General features: G+C 39.9%; 1 long non-coding RNA gene across 1 annotated transcript; it reads left to right on the top strand.

The window, feature by feature from the left end:
- Positions 1-3,118: 3,118 nt before the first annotated feature.
- LOC307161685 lies at positions 3,119-10,788 on the top strand. The gene is made up of 3 exons (XR_013821779.1): positions 3,119-3,288; positions 3,386-3,455; positions 10,588-10,788. It is a non-coding gene; the product is annotated as an uncharacterized lncRNA (long non-coding RNA).
- Positions 10,789-18,731: the final 7,943 nt, after the last annotated feature.

Here is an 18,731-nt window from a genome sequence, read left to right on the forward strand (position 1 = left end):
TCCCTTGTGAAAGACTTAAAAGACATTGAGCAATCTGGTATTACTTTGGAAATAGGCCAGACTGTGAAGGGGGTAGTAATTGCAATTGCAGGTGACAACCTGGGGTCGCATTCACTTGGAGGTTTTACTGAGAATTTCAGCAAGAGCAAAAACTTCTGTAGATACTGCCTTATAGCCAGAGACAGATTTGTAAACGAACCTACTAAGCTAGGCCCAGCAAGGACAGTAGAAAACTACAGGAGCAGTGTGGCGAAGGTGTCTATGGGATCTGAAAACTGTGTAGATGGAGTAAAAAAAGACTCAGTTTTCAATTCTTTACAGCATTTCCATGTATGCCAACCAGGACTTCCTCCATGTCTTGGTCATGATCTTTTCGAAGGGATTGTATCTGTGGATCTTCAACCGTATCTTAAACATCTTGTGGCCATTGGGAAGCACTTCACATTTGTGCAGTTGAATAGGATGGTCTCTCAACTTAAGTTCAAAGGTAGTGATGCTAATAACCGACCTTGTGTGATTAGAGCTGATGGAGAGAAATTGGGAGGAAGTGCAGCACAGAACTGGTGCTTGTTGCGTCTTCTCCCTATCCTTGTTGGTAAACGTATCAAGAATCCACTTGAAGATCAAGTTTGGCAGTTGTGCCTCAAGCTGAGGGAGATAGTAGAACTTGTCTGTGCTCCCAAAATCCATACCAATCAAGTAGCCTATCTGAAGCTACTTGTTGAGGAATATTTGGAGTCTAGAGCAGCTATTTTTTCAGACAGACCATTAAAGCCAAAACACCACTTCCTCCTTCACTATCCAGACATTATAATTAAATTTGGCCCTCTTATTCGCCTCTGGACACTCCACTTCGAAAGCAAGCACACATATTTTAAGCAGTGTGCACGGAAGCTCCATAATTTCAAAAACCTATGTAGCACTTTGGCAGAAAGGCACCAATTACTACAGGCCTATTTACACTCAGGGAGCTTTTTTCCAGGCATTCTTCAAGTAGGCCAAGCCAATGAATTTGATGATCAAATGTACAATGTTGCCATTCAAGAAGCTGTAAGACTAAGTGGTATTAAGAAACAAAACACAGTAGAAACAGTTTCTGCCACATACAAGGGAACTACCTACAGGAAAGGAATGGCTGTACTTCTCAATGTTAATGACAGGGGTCATGAGCTTGGTAGGATTGTTGTTCTTCTGGTCAGTGAGGAGAAGGTTCATTTTGTTTGTGAAAAGTCTCAATCAGTGCCAGCCTTGGATCTTGGTGTTCACATCTTGCAGCATGACACACAGAAACATTATGTTTGCGTTAGTGTGGACACCCTTGCTGATTATTACCCACTTCCAGTTTACAACTTTGATCACCTTGATGTTTTTGTGCTTCATCATTCTGTTTTTTCAGGTGAAGTATAATGGAAGCCAGCATTAAAAGTGTCCTCTCCTATCTGGAAAATGAGTCACTGGAAAAGATTCTACAACATTTGTCAAGCATTGGGGTTAGGACAGCTGATGACATGGAATTCATAAAAGAAGATGATTTGAAACACCTCCTGACACCAGTGGACTGCAGGAAACTACTGCATGCCTTCAAAAGAAGAGGTAAATTGTGGTATTAAAATTATATTTCACCAAAAAATTTAAATTGTCATCAATTACTCACTCATGTCGTTCCAAACCCATAAGTAGTTTGTTCATATTTAGAACACAAAATGAAGATATTTAAAATTTTCTGTTCCTTCATTGAAATTCTGCTTACCCAAAACTTATAAAGCTTCATGCTTCAAAACTTAAAATAAATCCAGATATATGGGGTAGTTCAATTTAAGTATTCTGAGGAGACACACTGGCTTTATAGTTAACGGATTTAATTTAGAATTTTATTCACCTATAAACGTTAATTAATGAACATACAGCACTCAAAATTTGTAAACATAAGCTCAACTGTACTTGCTTGATGCATGAGAACAAACCTTCATGCTCCATGTTTGGTGATCAATGTTTTTATGTGAATAAAAGCCTAAATTAAACACATTAAGTGATTTGTTATTACTTTAATAATTTCAGTTAAATAATGAAATCCGTTTAAAAAATACAATGCATATGAATTCCAAAACCAGCAGTCATACAATATTGACTATACACATTTATTAGATACAGCTATGTAAAAAGTTTTTGACAAGATGTATATGTTTTCGTAAAAGCCTTGAATTATTGTGATAGCTACTCCATGCTTTTTCTATTTTAGATACACAGCACAACACGCAGCAACATGACTGTACCATGGAAACTTCTGCTGAACCTGACTATTTTTTTACTTTAACACCTGTACCTTATCCTGAAACCTCACCCAATTCAGAGCTTGTATTGGAACCTTCAAGCCATGTTTCTGTGCAGAATAGCACTTGGGTTTCAACATTTTCTGTGCCGTGGGAGAAAACGCATGAAAGCTTGAGAAGGTGTCTTGCACAGAGGAAATGACCAAAAGCTGCAGATAGATGGCATATGGTGAGAGTCATTGCAGAAGCAATAAGACAGGTTTGCTTGAACCCCCCATTCAGGCAGTGTGCTGAACTGGCTAAGAGCATTGTGGATAAATATCCTGAGTCTTTTGAAGACCGAACAGAAGAGGGAGAACAGCTTGGCAATGGATATTACACTTAAAGCAAACAACTGAGGATAAGGATCGATTTTTTAAACAGAGACAATACCCTAACACGACTTCGAAAACCAAAACGAATGGTCCCTACCGTGGATGAAGACCTGCCTGGACCATCAAGAAAGTGTGCCAAAACTGATAGCTACGGCTGTGTCAAATGGCAGCCATCACAGCTGCCTGAAGGAGAAAATAGAGAGTCTCTCTATGAGAAGAAAATAGAGCTAATGACTATTTATTCCAAGGAGGGACAAAGAGGTGCAGACCAGAAGCGAGTCAATGATCTCATGACATTACTGTATGAGCAACAGCGTCGTGACATTAATGCAACTCCTTCACCAACCCTGTCAGATTTACAGAATGAGTGGCCATTTCTCTTCATCCAGAAGTTTTTACTACAGCACTTCTGCACATTGACAGGAATTGAGCTGGAATCAAGACTACGAGAATCACTTGCTGGCAAAGGGAAAAGAGTGCTACAATATTTCAATAGTCAACTTTTGAAATGGAACAAGGAAGTGAAGGCAGTCCTTCATGGCATCGAGAGACAGATGGAAGACATGGATCCTGGACTTTCTGCAATAGTAGTCATGATTGCTTACTTCAAAGAAAAGGAAGAAGCTGTTTTCCTCTTGGCTGATGCAAGTATTTTTTGTACAGTATTGCCACACACTTTCTCTTATGAATATTGTACTTGTGATTTCTAAAAGTGTTTTTTCTGTTTATTTTGTGTTACAGGAAACTTCCACCCAAGCAGACATTGAGGCCCAGATTTCCCTGCCAAGCACTCCAAGGCTCATCATGCTCGGTAAGATCCCACACACACACACACACACACACACACACACACACACACTCACTGTCCCTCGCTCACTCACTAGCGCTCACTCACTCGTGAACACACATACACTCACTCACTTACTTGCGCTCACTCACTCGCGCACACTCACTCACACACTCACTCACTCGAGCACGCACACACTCACTCACTCGCGCACACACATACTCACTCGAGCACGCACACACTCGCGCGCACACACACACACTCACTGTCCCTCGCTCACTTACTCACTTGCACACACACACTCGCGCACACACACTCACTGTCCCTCGCTCACTCGCGCTCACACACACTCGCTCACTTGCGCGCACACTCGCACTCTCACTCGCGCGCACACACACACACACACACACACACTCACTGTCCCTCGCTCACTCACTAGCGCTCACTCATTCGTGCACACACACATACACTCACTCACTTGTGCTCACTCTCGCACACACACACACACACACACACGAGCATGCACACACTCGCACACACACACTCACTGTCCCTCGCTCACTTACTCACTTGCACACACACACACTCGCGCACACACACTCGCTCACTGGCGCGCACACACACTCACTGTTGCTCGCACTCTCACTCACTCGCGCACACACACACACTCACTGTCCCTCGCTCACTCACTAGTGCTCACTCACTCGTGCACACACACATACACTCACTCACTTACTTGCGCTCACTCACTCGCGCACACACACTCACTCACTGTCCCTCGCTCACTTACTCACTTGCACACACACACTCGCGCACACACACTCACTGTCCCTCACTCACTCACGCTCACACACACTCGCTCACTGGCGCGCGCACACTCACTGTTGCTCGCACTCTCACTCACTCGCGCACACACACACACTCACTGTCCCTCGCTCACTCACTAGTGCTCACTCACTCGTGCACACACACATACACTCACTCACTTACTTGCGCTCACTCACTCGCGCACACACACTCACTCACTGTCCCTCGCTCACTTACTCACTTGCACACACACACTCGCGCACACACACTCACTGTCCCTCGCTCACTCACGCTCACACACACTCGCTCACTGGCGCGCGCACACTCACTGTTGCTCGCACTCTCACTCACTCGCGCGCACACACACACTGTCCCTCGCTCACTCACTAGCGCTCACTCACTCGTGCACACACATACACTCACTCACTTACTTGCGCTCACTCACTCGCGCACACACACACACACTCACTCACTCGAGCACGCACACACTCGCACACACACACTCACTGTTCCTCGCTCACTTACTCACTTGCACACACACACACTCCCGCACACTCACTGTCCCTCGCTCACACACACTCACTGTCCCTCGCTCACTCACGCTCACACACACTCGCTCACTGGCGCGCACACACACTCACTGTTGCTTGCACTCTCACTCACTCGCACACACACACACACACACTCACTGTTGCTCGCACTCTCACTCACTCGCGCACATACTCAACCCATTGTGGAGGACCGTAAAAAAATAAAACATTCTAGTCTTTCTGTCGTGATGTCGTGAAGCATCGCAGACGTGACGTAGGTTGTCGCCCACTATGGCACACTATACGAGATAGTCTACAAATTCTACACTGTGCATACATGTGCAGGCACACTACCTGGCTGTTCATTAGAGGATGTTATGAAAGTGATCTGTGTAGCAAAGTTTTTTTGCCAAACAGTAAACCATATCAGATTGAATGATGTGCAATGTCAACTTAATTTTTTCAGGAGAGTCCATTCTGGGGGCAAAAAAGTGGATGCTTTCCATCGAGGGCAGAGTTGTCCTCCAACTGAGTGACTGTTCCGAATTCACTTCTGCTCTTGCTGTCCTTTTTGCATCATACTATGTATTTAACATGGAATATCCTGAGGAGGCAGCCACTACATTAGAATTTATCCAGAGGTAAGCACTTATTTGTTGTTGATATATTTTTGACTAGAAATGGGAACAAATATTTGAGTACTCATTCTTTAACCACCTACCCGACTAGTAAAATACTTCTCAAAGTGTTTATTTGGTTTATATGGACTGTTGTGTAATTGTTAAACATCAAACTTTTATTTTAACTCACCATGCAAATGGTAGAAAAGTAAGCACAGCTAGTCTAAAGTCAAAATTTCATGCACATCACATTTTCTTTTCTTAACTTTAATACTAAAGTACTTGGTTTTTAGAGTACTTGACTTCTAAATTACTCAAAATTCCCATCTCTACTCTTCACACTTCTATAAATGTGCTCACTGTAATCTGTAGTACACTCCAATGCTGCAGCAAGTCCCTCTATCAGGGTTCCCCGCGGGGTCTTAAAAAGTAAAAAATTCTGAACTTTAAATTTAAGTCCTTAAAACCACTTAAAAACCGGCCAGATTGTCATCCGCAGTCTTAAATTTAATTTAGTCAGGTCTTAAAAAGGTTTTACTCTCGTTCATTTCCAGAAATGCTGGCCGCAGAAAGTTATTACAAAGTAGCAAAAAAGTATCGAGTTGTAGCCTACAAAGCGGAGCTCTAGAGCAGGGGTCTCCAACACGTCGCTTGCGTGCTACCAATAGCTCATGGCCTGATTTGAGGTAGCTCGCCAGAGGCCGTTCACATTCTTATGACAGGTTGTTGTTTTTTTTCTTGGATAGAGTAATGCATGATGTTTTTATTTACAGATTCTTCATCAGGATAAATCCGGAGCACAGCAAGTGCAATTCGACGGTCCAGATTAGCAGAAGAACTGGGAAGGTGGTCCAAAGAAAAAACGAGTCCCTCAATCCACACGTGGCATCGTTCATCAGGGACTTCATTGAGTATGACTGGAAGAACAACTAATACCAGGTGAGACTGTTAATTGTTAACTTGAATACTCTGAGTTATTGTCATTCTAAATCCCACTTTTAACCCCAGGTAAAGGAACATTTAAAAAATTGTAATTTAGAAATTGGGTTATCAGCGCTTTTTACCAGGGGCTGCGTGTTGTGCTGTGTATCTAAAATAGAAAAAGCATGGAGTAGCTATCACAATAATTCAAGGCTTTTACGAAAACATATACATCTTGTCAAAAACTTTAGCTAAATATGTGTTCTATATTACATATTTATTATATTTTTACTTATATCATTAAATAAAGTTGTTATAAAAAAAAAAAACGCATTATATTTAATTATTTTTAACCTTAAAGGTATAGCGGAGGATTTTTTACTTCCGGGTGGGTGACCTATACTATTGGTCCTCCTAATTGTCAATCAATCAAACTTTTCAAAAAGTGGAGAGGGCGGGTCTTATCTAAAATTCGGAAAGATCCTCCGCTATACCTTTAACCCTCTGGGCTTCTTCATAATTGGGTCACACTTAGCTTTAAAATTAGCTTTAAAAGCCTTAAAATTGTACTTAACTTTGTCCTAGGATAACCAATCAAATATTGTTTTGTTCTATAATGTTTTCTGATTATTATATAGAATTTTTAGAATTTTTTATGATACTTTGCATTAATTATGTAATTTTTATGAGCTATTTTTTCCATTAGAATTAAATTTTTTTTTTTTTTTTTTTTTTTCAATAAATGCAACATTTCACATCAAATTAGAGTGCAGGCCTAAAAAAAAAAAATATTTCAAGTGAGAAGAGCGCCACCTAGTGGCTTCAAAATTTATTAATTTGTGTCATGTCCTATAACCGCCCATAGGCGGCCTATAGCTTTTTTATTTATTTATTTGATTTATTCCAATTCGGAATGAAAACAATTTATTACTAATCAACCACTGAATGGAACAACACAAATTATATATCATTTTAAAGCTTAGAATCTCAGCTTTTTAATGCATCTAATTAAATGTATTAATTCCTAACGAGTGCTGAGTAATCCCTCTAAAACCAAGTGTACCGCCAGCAGGCGCCACCTAGCTGCGAAAATATTTATTACCATATTTTTCAAAAATCTTGCCTTGATAAACACAAAGTTGATGTCATTTGAAAGCTTAGAGTCTGAACTTTACAGTGAATGTATCCACTTTGAAAAACTCTTAAGTATTGCTGAGTTATTTGCTGATACATAGAATTTCTCTTTTTTTCATAATCTATAAAATAATGTACTGCAATGTGTCAAAAACATCATACAGCTCATGAAACATTCTCAGATAATTGAAAATGGCACTTCATTTTTTACAGCATATTATTACAATTAAAATGAGCCCAAAATTAACATAATCTATTGCTTTTATGACAAGATATTCTTCATGGAGAAAAAATTGCTGATGAGGGGGTGTGAAAGACTGTACAAAAAGGCTATCTCTTTTCCAAATGCTGTAACTTTTGATTCCTTTGTCCAAAAATTATTATTTTTTTATCCAGATGCAGCTAACATGTAGGGGGACTTCACTAAAAAAGAATTTTCCTCCTACCTTATTTCCTTCCTGAGTTATTCCATGACAAATATGAAAGATATGCAAAATCATAATAAAAATTATATATATATATTGTCTTTTATCCACCGTTTCTTGGCGGGACAATGTCCAAATGTAATGTAATTTATATTTTCAAAAAATTTAAAAAGAGTTCTTTCAAACGATAACTACCTTTTGACTCTCCTTGCTATAGTTTTGGAGTTATTATGATTATATAATTTTTATATAGTTTGGGGCAAAATTTGCTGTTTCAGTCTTACCAGTTCATTTCTCTGTGTGTGTGTGTGTGTTTGTGTGTGTGGGTGTGTGTGTGTGGGGGGGAGGGTGTCTTTTTTGCACTCTTGATGTTTTAGAGTGTCACCCCTTCATTGCTGTACACTTTTTTTCAGCACAGTGGCTGATCTGTAGCTTGTACCACCAAAAGTTTCTCTGAGTTTTCCTATTTTTTCGTATTTCCCATTCATTTCCTATGTCGCCCGTTTTCGGGCGGGAGGAAGCTAAGTGCGACTTTTTTTTTTACGACCCTTTAACATATCAGAATCATCTCCTTGATTTTTTTGTGTGTTCATATAGGTAATAAAAGAAAAGTCACCAAGTTTCACCCCCATCCGATGAAGCAAAAAAATTAAACAATTTGAAACGTTCAAGTTTTCGCCCGTTTTCGGGCGAAGAAGCCCAGAGTACGGTGGCCGAGAGAGCTCAACGCGCTGCAAATGAAGAAAACACATGCAAACAGAAAAAAACACATGCAAATAGAAAAAAACCCACCAGCGAATAAGAAAACATTTTCATCAGTTTTACAACTCACGTGCGTCCCAATACTCACAACACAACCAAATACAGAAACGCGCTGCAAAAGTTCACAACAAAACCAAATACAGAAACGCGCTGCAAATAGAACAGAACACAACGGAAATGTTTCCGGGGAACCCAATAAGTGACGGACGGACGTCTAGGACGTGCTTACAGCTGTCTACTTTTTTTTTTTTGCAAAACATACAAAGATTGACACGTTTATGACATACAACTTTGTATACAATATACAAAATGTATTTGCGATATGTTCAATGTCATAAGAATACTAAAAAGAGCTGAAGACTAAAATAAATAAATAAATAAAAAAGATAGAGAAAAAGAACGAGGAAAAGAAATTAATCTATACATCAGTTACATTGAACACATTTTGTCATGTTATGTTATAATAAGTTTCATAAGAAATGTTAGAATGTAGCTATAGGTCCAAATATGAGACGGCAAGTTTTAAAGTTGAGACACTCACACAAAGATATAACACATATTTTAAAAACTTTGTTGTATAAAATGTATATTTATTTGCAACAGTTATGTTAACAGCATTAATACTATATTTCTGGTAAGAACAGCTATTCAGCTGATGGACACGCGCTGCGTTGTCATGGGAACATCCCAGGTGAAAATAATGAGGAAATTACGTTGTCTTTCGTTGCTCCCTTCATCAACATAATGGCACACAAGTGCCCCGCTCCCTCCAAAGTGCCCAATTCAAGGGCTCTGCCGTCTGCCCTTTTAAGAGAGTAACGTTAGGGCATAGGTAAAAGCCAGAGCCCGCGTCTCTCTGGTAAAGCTCGCGAGCCGTCCGTCCGTCACTTATTGGGTTCCCCGGAAACATTTCCGTTGTGTTCTGTTCTATTTGCAGCGCGTTTCTGTATTTGGTTTTGTTGTGAACTTTTGCAGCGCGTTTCTGTAATTGCAGCGCGTTTCCGTATTTGGTTGTGTTGTGAGTATTGGGACGCACGTGAGTTGTAAAACTGATGAAGATGTTTTCTTATTCGCTGGTGGTTTTTTTTCTATTTGCATGTGTTTTTTTCTATTTGCATGTGTTTTTTTCTGTTTGCATGCGTTGTTTTCTGTTTGCATGTGTTTTCTTCATTTGCAGCGCGTTGAGCTCTCTCGGCCACCGTACCAGAGGGTTAAATAATAGCCTACTACCAGCTGATAGGGCTTTCTGTATGTTTACAGCATTAGGTGAGTTGGGGGTTTTTTCTTGAGAAAAATTAAGGCCTATCTTGTGTGTAGCCTACCTAATATTTATCCAAATGAGTCAATATTAAATAAAATCACAATAATTGAATTGAAATAATAAAAAATCGTAGCTTACCAGATATTGTACCATGTAAACATTGTAACATGTTGTCACTAAACCTAATAAAATTCAGTTTAGTTACTAAAATGTTAGTGACAATCACAATACACTTATTGTGATGCCATTTTTTTTTACAATAATTTTTTTTATGTATTTTAATTTTCTGTGCATAATTTATTTTGTTAAACTACATAAATGCCATTATCTGTACCGTATCCCAACTGTTACAATAAAACATCAGTTGAGCAATATAACATGCATTTTTATTCAGTATATAAGCAATATTTTGCTTTTTATGTTAAAGACACTATTGATACCGTGAGAAATTTACATTCTCAGGAAAATAGCCGCTTATCAGTTAATCGTTAATCGATCGATAAGGTCAATCAACTAATGATTAATGAATTAATCGATAATTTGCATCCCTAGTTTTGGTTTATAGAGAAGTGGACATTGTATTACATGTTGATTGGCTTAATCAAATGATCCAATCAAACTTTTATATATATTGTCATCAACCCATCTGTCTTGCTTATAAACTTTTCCATTAATAATTAATTTCTTCCACTGCAGGGTAGAAGACTCCAGCCCATGATGTTGACTAGTTCAGGCCGGGTAGAAGTCTCCAGCCTATGATGTTGACTAGTTCAGGCCGGGTAGAAGACTCCAGCCCATGATGTTGACTAGTTCAGGCCGGGTAGAAGACTCCAGCCCATGATGTTGACTAGTTCAGGCCGGGTAGAAGTCTCCAGCCTATGATGTTGACTAGTTCAGGCCGGGTAGAAGTCTCCAGCCTATGATGTTGACTAGTTCAGGCCGGGTAGAAGTCTCCAGCCCATGATGTTGACTAGTTCAGGCCGGGTAAAAGACTCCAGCCCATGATGTTGACTAGTTCAGGCCGGGTAAAAGACTCCAGCCCATGATGTTGACTAGTTCAGGCCGGGTAAAAGACTCCAGCCTATGATGTTGACTAGTTCAGGCCGGGTAAAAGACTCCAGCCCATGATGTTGACTAGTTCAGGCCGGGTAAAAGACTCCAGCCTATGATGTTGACTAGTTCAGGCCCTGTTTTTTAAGGAAAAATAAAGTTCTGGGAGAAAACAACATTCAGGGACCAAATTCTATTGTTCAAAATCCTGCTGTTTTTAAATCATTTAATTTGTCTTTTATACCTTCTAATTGAAAAAAAAAAATGTTTTTTTACTATGCTATTTTTATTTTATGAATTTCGAAATTTAAATTGTGAAAAGTTGTCAATAAATGGCATTTTTGTGACAAAAACAGTGTCTTCATTTTACAGCACACAAAATTAATGCAGTAATCCCTATTACAGTAGTAAAATATGTGGGGTGATGAAACAGTACTGTGATTATTACTGTAAAAAAGTTTACAGTATTTTTTAAAGTTACTGTGATTAAGTTTACAGTAAGCGTACTGTGAAATGAACTACAGCAACTTACTTGCTAATTGCTGCCAGCAAGTTGCTGTAAATTTCACAGTATTCTTTTTACAGTGTACTTTTGGTTTGCGCAGTGTAATTCATAGAATTAGCCTACTAAAACATATTTTTCGTGGATCTGAGTGCCGCGATTTCGCTTTCATTTCGCATAGGCCTACAGCCTATACAGCCCTTATAATCATAGATGACGCCACGGGTTTTTATTTAAAAGAAAGAGCGTAGCCTATGTAGGCCTATTTATTCACAATAAAATATAATTAATATCATTTTATTGCATTTGTATTAGTTGTTTGAAGAGTAAAAAAAAATCGGTCGGTCTTAACGCAAGTTTACAATCGACAAGTCGGTCGGACTAAAAGGGAAAATAAATAAATAATTGGGTCGGACCTAAATTGACTGGGTCGGTCTGGTTACGGCAAACAAGAATATTTTTAAGGATGGCCTGATGAGCACTGAGCAGATGACAGACAGTCTGTTGATCGCGTGAATAAAGATCTTATCATTGCAACGCAATTTTTGCACTCTCACAAATGCTTACACCAAATCACAATGCAAACACGATGTGAATACACAGTAAGAGCTTCGTTGTGTAGTGTAACAGTGTCATTATTTCATCACGAGTTTGGTAAGTGTCCAGATAAGCTCTCGCGGCTCGCGCTGTGCTGTTTGATTGACAGCTTGGGCGAAAGGGATCGTTCTTTGATCGCTTTCTGTAGGCTATATAATTTAATAAGTTTAAAAAAAGATTATTTTCATAATACTATGAGAAATTATGTGAAGTTGATTGTTTAGTCACTGATGCATAAACAGTATTGAACGATTTTAAGAGAAAGATCTCTGAACTTGAATAATTACACCGAAATCACTGATCGCAGATCAGGCATTAGAATACACATGGTTACTTACATGTTGCTGGCAGATCCGTGTCGGGAAATTGTGTTTGACTGATTTAATAAAGTTTAACCATGCTGGAATCCGAAGGAAGCTTATGCAGACTGTCTTCCACAAACAGGCACGCACAATATTTAGTCAACAGCATGTTTATTGCTTGTAAGTAGCTCGATCCGGTTTAGCAATTATCATGTCGTCCTATGTTATTTAGCATGTTTGGGCGAATCGGTGGGCGGGGCTAAACAGGCCGTGTTGAAGTAGGCGTTGATCATCTTTTGTGGAGGCGGTGTTTTATCCTCTTTGACGTCATAGTTCCCCACTTTGAAAAACGAGTCGTTTGCTGAGCCTGATGTCTATAAAAGCTTTTATTGGACTAACAAGGTAGTTTTCAGTTCTGAAACTTACAGGATATTATTATAGTATGATGATCTCTTATATCATGTCAAAAACTCAAGGAAACTTTGATTTCTCAGTTCATCACCCCTTTAAATAAAATATCTTGCTTGGCATTGAACTTTGAGCTTTATAATTTTACAGATATTATTTATGCTCTAACAGCAACATTACACACTAACTAAAGTTTGAAACATGGGATCACGAAGAACGGGACCTTTAAAGTGGGCTATTTTTTATGTCCATATATCCACTCAAAATTTTTATTTTACTGAATGCTACCAAGCGACTTTTATTGACAATAAACAGGTAGCCTAAGTTGATCGCATTATTTTCCGTAACATAATAGTCTTGACTGAGGTACAGCCTACTTTTGCGTTCATTTGATTGAATATTGTTTCTGAAATCGGATAGGCTAAGTCGAAAAATGGGTAATTTTAAAGCTTGTTAGTGATTTCAATGTGTTTAAATGAGAAACAAGCCACAAAAAAATTGGGCGGTTTTTTGTGCATTCTCGTGGTTTTTGATGAGGTTTTGGGCTGGAAAACCTTAGGCTTGTTTGAGATGCGCCTCGCCTCGCCTGAAATGTATGCGAGAGTAGGCGGCTGCAGTGAGAGGAGGAGTGAAAAAAGTGCAGGCAAGCCGGACAAGTTCTCTCTTCTCGCAGTGGATCTGACACCTGTGAGATCAAAGACGGATATCGCGGGATTCACCGGATTCACGCTCGTGCACAGTGTTGCTAATAAACTGAATGGAATTTAAGTTCTGTTGCTTTTATATGAAAATAAATAATGAACAAGACAACCAAAGTACTTATTTATTTCCATTCCAAATACATGTTTATAAATATTTTTTTCTTTAATACAGACGTATGTGTTTTTTTTATTTATTTTATTTAGTTTTTTATAAAAATTACATTGCATAACCCATAAAGATTGCATTCGCACTCTCAGATAGTTTGGGGATATTCACACATAACACATACAACATGCTATCAGAGTTTTAAAATCAAACATTTTAAATAAGAGCAATACATCACATTTGTTTAAACCAATGAACATTAAGCTGTGTCGTCAGCAAGTCGTTTCCCATCATGCTTTTGATCAGCGCAGTCAGTGGAGAGCAACTGTGCTCGACTGCAGAATCCGACACGTGCGCCTTGCGATCGCGAGAGATTTTTTGACATACGTCAGCATGACATCAGAGCAAGGCGGACCGCACTCGGACACATTTCTCACCGGCATGCATCTCGCGCTGATCGGTTCTGCGCAGATTTTGCTCATCTCAAACAAGCCTCTTGCTGGCATCTGGCAACCCTGCACAGAACGTGACTTGGCACTGATTGGACTATATCCTACGGTGACCGGGAGGGGACATGTTCGGTTCACTTATTTTTGTCGTGGCTGTCGCTACTCGATCCGTACCGGAAACACGATCTGTTCTGCGCATGTGCGAGAACGCGACTCCTTCCTGTCTGATGTCGAAACCATTTACGGCAGTTCGACACTACACGATCCGTATCGTAACTGAAGCCCCTTAACTGACTTTTATTTATCCTTTATCATTTTATTTATTGTTTATGTATTTTATTTTAACTTTAATTTATTTTCTTCTCCCTAAAGTTGTGTGTTATTCTACGTGCTCCGTTTCCTGTTAACACTCATGTTTTTGTCAATTCTGTATAAGCCAGTTATTGTTGTAAATTTTACATCTAAAAAAAAAAAAAACGATCTGTATGGAAATAGTTATTTACTAGTGATTATCTTACATATATATATATATCAATCAAGGTTACATTAAATTGATTCAATTAAATAGTTTACGTATGGGAAATACAGCTGTGCATTAAGTGTGGGCAGTATGATGGTTGTAGTGTGCGATCAGCCTCCTCTGCAGAAGTAGCCTAATATTGTAATATATTGTAATATTTACAATATTACTACATGTAATATTTCATTTGGTAAAGGGTTGTTCTACTTATTTCAGCATACTTTAACAAATGTCTGCACTCAAGAAAACACAGAAACACACAGGATAAAATTATTTATTTATTAATAAATGAATTCATCCATACCTACCTCATGCATCTATCATCCATACCTACCTCCATCCATCTATCATCCATCCCTCCATCCATCCATCTCTCCCTCCATTTATCTACCCCTCCATCTATCTATCCATCCATCCCTCTATTCCTACATCTATATCCATCCCTCCTTCTATATCCATCCATTCCTCCCTTCCTCCTTCTCTCCTCCATCCCTCCCTTCCTTCCTCCCTTCCTTCCTCCTTTCCTCCTCCATCCCTCCCTTCCTTCCTTCTCCATCCCTCCCTTCCTTCCTTCCTTCCTTCTCCATCCCTCCCTCCCTTCCTTCCTTCCTTCCTTCCTTCCTTCCTTCCTTCTCCATCCCTCCCTCCCTCCCTCCCTTCCTTCCTTCCTTCCTTCCTTCCTTCCTTCCTTCCTTCCTTCCTTCCTTCCCCATCCCTCCCTTCCTTCCTTCCCTCCCCATCCCTCCCTTCCTTCCTTCCTTCCTTCTCCATCCCTCCCTTCCTTCCTTCTCCATCCCTCCCTTCCTTCCTTCTCCATCCCTCCCTTCCTTCCTTCTCCATCCCTCCCTTCCTTCCTTCTCCATCCCTCCCTTCCTTCCTTCCTTCCTTATCCCTCCCTCCCTCCCTTCCTCCCTCCCTTCCTCCCTCCCTTCCTCCCTCCCTCCCTTCCTCCCTCCCTTCCTTCCTTCCTTCTCCATCCCTCCCTTCCTTCCTTCCTTCCTTCCTTCCTTCCCCATCCATCCCTCCCTCCCTTCCTTCCCTTCCTTCCCCATCCCTCCCTCCCTTCCTTCCCCATCCCTCCCTCCCTTCCTTCCCTTCCCCATCCCTCCCTCCCTTCCTTCCCCATCCCTCCCTCCCTTCCTTCCCCATCCATCCCTCCCTCCCTCCCTCCCTCCCTCCCTTCCTTCCTTCCTTCCTTCCTTCCTTCCTTCCTTCCTTCCTTCCTTCCTTCCTTCCTTCCTTCCTTCCCTCCCTTCCTTCTCCTCCTCCCCTCCCTTCCTTCTCCTCCTCCTCCTTCTCCTCCTCCTCCATCCCTCCCTTCCTTCTCCTCCTCCATCCCTTCCTTCCTCCCTTCCTCTCTTCCTTCTCCATCCCTCCCTTCCTTCCTTCCTTCCTTCCCTCCTTCCTTCCTTCCTTCCCTCCCTTCCTCCTCCTCCTCCTCCTCCTCCTCCTCCTCCTCCTCCTCCATCCCTTCCTTCCTCCCTCCCTCCTTCCTCCCTCCCTTCCTTCCTCCCTCCCTTCCTTCCTCCCTCCCTCCTTCCTCCCTCCCTCCTTCCTCCCTCCCTCCTTCCTTCCTCCCTCCCTCCTTCCTCCCTCCCTCCTGAGCCATCCCTCCCTCCTGATCACTGAGCCACTAGATGGTTATCCATGCTTATTTAAAAAGTTAATTACTTTGTGGATTTACAGTACGTACAAGTGATGCTTGGTGAAAAATGTATGCTGTATTTTAATGTCTTAAAATGAGTGCTAATTGTGGCTTTATATTCATTAAGGTGCTGTACAGCAGTCGAAACCTTCTGCGTCAGAGGCTGAAATAAAGAAATACATGGGCAGCTATCTCCGGTCTGCTCCTGATAGATATGGGGGTATGGGACGACTAAAGGGGAAAATCAGCCATTGAGGTCTGTTCAGACTCTGAATAAGTAGAATGCACCTATTGTTTATCTATGTTTCTGTTCATTAATTTGTTTATCTACGAAACAAATTACAAAACTGGTTTTATTTTAATTTAACTTGCTCTTTGTTTTTAAAGGTCTTGAGAGCTTTGATGTAAAAACCTGTAATATGTAAAATGTTGTCGTGATGACAAAATGTAATGCAATTGTTCATCAATTAAGATTTATATCAGATTAAAATTTATATATAAAATTCTGATATAAAACAGTGGATTTAATAAAACACGTCTTGCATTTAATACTGTTTTGTCATTATTCTTGTGGTCTAGAATAGGACATCAATGTGTTAAAAAATCTATTAAAAAAAATGCACATCAAATGAATGTCAAAACTTGACGTCAATTTAATGTCAAGTTTTGACATCGATTTGATTTGCATTTTTGACCAATTCTTTGATGACTATGTTTGACGTCAATTTGATGTCTATTTGACATCAATTGCCCGCTGGGTATGACAAACTATAACGTTACTATTTTATATGTGTACGGCAGTGAGCTGTTGATTTATAAACAAAAACATCTTAATTTAAAACGGCAAACCAGCGAACTGCTATAGCCTAAGTTAACAGTTAAGTTACATTAAACTTTATTGTAAGTTATAGCAGTAAACTGAGGAAAATATTAGCTAGTTCAACCCCTTCCTCGATGAAACGAATAACTAAACGCATAATAACATGCAATATTGACATAATGCTGCATATTTAATTTATATGACTTTAAAATGCCAAAACATCACTTACCTGAATGTACACAGTCGTGAGGAAAGCAGAGTAAATGGCGTCAGCTGGCCAGCGTCGCAGTCAAATTTGCGCCGTAGTCTCTCCACCAATGAGGGAAGATGCATAGCAGCCTGAGGTGGAACGGCGGATGTTTGCCGCACTTGATTTCAGGATTCCTGTGTTTTTCCACGTATAAGCCAAATGTTTACCACAAGTCGGTGTTTCTCACTGTGTGCCATAGCTAGTGATGTGACATTTGAAGCGAGGCGTCGGAGCGTGTGTCGAGAAAAAGTGGGCGTGCCAGATGAAGCCGCGATTCGAGGCTTGTGTTGTTAACGTGAAAATCACGTGACTAACGACAAACGAGGCCTCGGTTTGTGTGGATACGTCATCGGTTCGGTCTGAGTGTCGCTTCCGGATAAAATGCGGTTCGAAACTCGCGCCACCTTGTGGGTGTTGTCAGGAGTTGTAGAAGCAGTTGTAGTAGTGTCAGAGAGTCAGAGAGTTAGAAAACTATCATTGTCAGTGTCAGTGTCGTTATTGTGTCATATGTGAGGGCTGTATATTATTGCATTATCAGGTTAGAATAGTTGTAGTATATTATTATTATAGTAGGCCTCGCTATATTATAGTCTTGTTATATTAATTAGATAAGATTATTTGGATTGCTCTGGATTTTTGCATCTGGACTGGACTGCTTTTTGATTTGGATTGCCCTTTTGGATTTGTTTGCTTTTTGTGACTCTTCCTTTTTCCTGGGAATGGAGCCAGCAAGAAAGAGGAAATCCTCCCCTGTCTGGGCTCAACAGAAGCATCAGTGTCCTCATTTATACCACTGCCATTTTTACGTTCCCCTGCATCCTCTGTTCCTTGTGAAAGGATCTTTTCCAAGGCTAGAGAGATTTTGTCCAAGAAGAGGAATCATCTAAACCCCAACACACTTGAAATAATTCTGTTTCTCAATAAAAAATCTATTGTAATCCTTCCTTCCGGACTATTCTGATGCAGTTTACTTTAATCTGTTATCTATAATCTGCTAAATGAATAAATGTACTTTATTACACTCCCACTAACATAAGCACTGCACTCAACACAGTCACTATTGTTGTTCATACTGTCACTATCCAAACAATTTATGAATAATTAATTAACTATGTGTGTGACTCGGCACAAGTAAATTCAGACAGAGAAAGATACATATTTTATATTATACACAGTAATGGACAAATGTCTGATCATGTCTTTTTATTATTGCAAATGAAAGGTTACAGACATCAACAGTGAGTACAAAATAAATAAATACATATTTTTATTTATAAAAATATTTTTATAAAATATAAATTTAAATATAAATATACAAATAAATATAAATATTTATTTGTATATTTATATTACAAATAAATATTTTTATTTATAAAAGTATTTTTATAAAATATACAGAGGGAGGGAGGGAGGGAGGGGGAGGGAGGGGGGGGGGGGCGCGACACTGGTTCAGAATGAATTAATTTGTCTGCTATTTCTTTGCACAGTTG

This window comes from Squalius cephalus (genome assembly GCF_949319135.1).
Source record: "Squalius cephalus genome assembly, chromosome: 7".
NCBI classification, from domain to species: domain Eukaryota; kingdom Metazoa; phylum Chordata; class Actinopteri; order Cypriniformes; family Leuciscidae; genus Squalius; species Squalius cephalus.